This window comes from Alosa alosa, unplaced genomic scaffold, assembly GCF_017589495.1.
Source record: "Alosa alosa isolate M-15738 ecotype Scorff River unplaced genomic scaffold, AALO_Geno_1.1 AALO_1.0_unplaced_1, whole genome shotgun sequence".
Taxonomy (NCBI): Eukaryota; Metazoa; Chordata; class Actinopteri; order Clupeiformes; family Clupeidae; genus Alosa; species Alosa alosa.
In genome coordinates this window covers 997400-1000741 of record NW_025962133.1, presented here as the reverse complement: position 1 = coordinate 1000741, position 3342 = coordinate 997400, and positions in this window count along the sequence as shown.

Here is a 3342-nt window from a genome sequence, read left to right as displayed (position 1 = left end):
GACAGATTTTAACAAATTTCAAAAATCTGTCAAATATTGTCCAAATTATTTTTATTTCACGCCTAGACATGTGAAATGCATGAACTATGAGAAAAAAAGTGAAAAAAAAATTGGTCTGATTTTTTTCGTGACTTTTCAGATTTTCTTAGTTTTCACATAAGGTCCGGGGTGAGAGAAGACAGATTTTTGACAAATTTCAAAATCTGTCAAATATTGTCCAAATTATTTTTAATTCACGCCTAGACATGTGAAATGCATGAACTATGAGAAAAAAAAAAAGTGAAAAAAATTGGTCTGATTTTTTCGTACTTTTCAGATTTTCTTAGTTTTCATATAAGGTCAGGGGTGAGAGACAGATTTTTAACAAATTTCAAAATCTGTCAAATATTGTCCAAATTATTTTTAATTCACGCCTAGACATGTGAAATGCATGAACTATGAGAAAAAAGTGAAAAAAAAAAAAATTGGTCTGATTTTTTCAGACTTTTCAGATTTTCTTAGTTTTCATATAAGGTCCAGGGTGAGAGACAGATTTTTGAACAAATTTCAAAATCTGTCAAATATTGTCCAAATTATTTTTAATTCACGCCTAGACATGTGAAATGCATGAACTATGGCAAAAAAAGTGAAAAAAAAATTGGTCTGATTTTTTTTCAGACTTTTCAGATTTTCTTAGTTTTCACATAAGGTCCGGGGTGAGAGAGACAGATTTTTAACAAATTTCAAAAATCTGTCAAATATTGTCCAAATTATTTTTTAATTCACGCCTAGACATGTGAAATGCATGAACTATGAGAAAAAAGAAAAAAAAAAATTGGTCTGATTTTTTTCGTACTTTTCAGATTTTCTTAGTTTTCACATAAGGTCCGGGGTGAGAAAAGACAGATTTTTAACAAATTTCAAAATCTGTCAAATATTGTCCAAATTATTTTTAATTCACGCCTAGACATGTGAAATGCATGAACTATGAGAAAAAAAGTGAAAAAAATTGGTCTGATTTTTTTCAGACTTTTCAGATTTTCTTAGTTTTCATATAAGGTCCGGGATGAAAGAGACAGATTTTTTAACAAATTTCAAAATCTGTCAAATATTGTCCAAATTATTTTTTAATTCACGTCTAGACATGTGAAATGCATGAACTATGAGAAAAAAAGTGAAAAAAAATTGGTCTGATTTTTTTCGTACTTTTCAGATTTTCTTAGTTTTCGCGGTCAGAATGAGAGACAGATTTTTTAACAACTTTCAAAATCTGTCAAATATTGTCCAAATTATTTTTTAATTCACGTCTAGACATGTGAAATGCATGAACTATGAGAAAAAAAGTGAAAAAAAAAATTGGTCTGATTTTTTCGTGACTTTTCAGATTTTCTTAGTTTTCACATCAGGTCCGGGGTGAGAGACAGATTTTTTAACAAATTTCAAAATCTGTCAAATATTGTCCAAATTATTTTTTAATTCACGTCTAGACATGTGAAATGCATGAACTATGAGAAAAAAAGTGAAAAAAAAATTGGTCTGATTTTTTTTCAGACTTTTCAGATTTTCTTAGTTTTCACATAAGGTCCGGGTCAGGATGAGAGACAGATTTTTGACAAATTTCAAAAATCTGTCAAATATTGTCCAAATTATTTTTAATTCACGCCTAGACATGTGAAATGCATGAACTATGGGAAAAAAGTGAAAAAAAAATTGGTCTGATTTTTTTCGTACTTTTCAGATTTTCTTAGTTTTCGTGGTCAGGATGAGAGACAGATTTTTTAACAAATTTCAAAATCTGTCAAATATTGTCCAAATTATTTTTTTTAATTCACGCCTAGACATGTGAAATGCATGAACTATGAGAAAAAAGTGAAAAAAAAAATTGGTCTGATTTTTTTTCAGACTTTTCAGATTTTCTTAGTTTTCACATAAGGTCCGGATGAGAGACAGATTTTTTAACAACTTTCAAAATCTGTCAAATATTGTCCAAATTATTTTTTAATTCACGTCTAGACATGTGAAATGCATGAACTATGGGGAAAAAAGTGAAAAAAAAATTGGTCTGATTTTTTTCGTACTTTTCAGATTTTCTTAGTTTTCATATAAGGTCCGGGGTGAGGAACAAAGACAGATTTTTAACAACTTTCAAAATCTGTCAAATATTGTCCAAATTATTTTTTAATTCACGTCTAGACATGTGAAATGCATGAACTATGAGAAAAAAAGTGAAAAAAAATTGGTCTGATTTTTTTCGTACTTTTCAGATTTTCTTAGTTTTCGCGGTCAGGATGAGAGACAGATTTTTTAACAAATTTCAAAATCTGTCAAATATTGTCCAAATTATTTTTTAATTCACGTCTAGACATGTGAAATGCATGAACTATGAGAAAAAAGTGAAAAAAAAAATTGGTCTGATTTTTTTCGTACTTTTCAGATTTTCTTAGTTTTCATATAAGGTCCAGGGTCAGGAAAAAAGACAGATTTTTGACAAATTTCAAAATCTGTCAAATATTGTCCAAATTATTTTTTAATTCACGTCTAGACATGTGAAATGCATGAACTATGAGAAAAAAAGTGAAAAAAAATTGGTCTGATTTTTTTTTCAGATTTTTAGATTTTCTTAGTTTTCGGGGTCAGGATGAGAGACAGATTTTTTAACAACTTTCAAAAATCTGTCAAATATTGTCCAAATTATTTTTAATTCACGCCTAGACATGTGAAATGCATGAACTATGGGAAAAAAGAAAAAAAAATTGGTCTGATTTTTTTCAGACTTTTCAGATTTTCTTAGTTTTCACATAAGGTCCGGGTGAGAGAAAGACAGATTTTTAACAAATTTCAAAAATCTGTCAAATATTGTCCAAATTATTTTTAATTCACGCCTAGACATGTGAAATGCATGAACTATGAGAAAAAAGTGAAAAAAAAAAATGGTCTGATTTTTTTCAGACTTTTCAGATTTTCTTAGTTTTCATATAAGGTCCAGGGTCAGAGAAAGACAGATTTTGACAAATTTCAAAAATCTGTCAAATATTGTCCAAATTATTTTTAATTCACGCCTAGACATGTGAAATGCATGAACTATGAGAAAAAAAGTGAAAAAAAAAATTGGTCTGATTTTTTTCGTACTTTTTCAGATTTTCTTAGTTTTCACATAAGGTCCGGGTCATGAAAGACAGATTTTTAACAAATTTCAAAAATCTGTCAAATATTGTCCAAATTATTTTTAATTCACGCCTAGACATGTGAAATGCATGAACTATGAGAAAAAAGTGAAAAAAAAAATTGGTCTGATTTTTTTCAGACTTTTCAGATTTTCTTAGTTTTCACATAAGGTCCGGGGTCAGGATGAGAGACAGATTT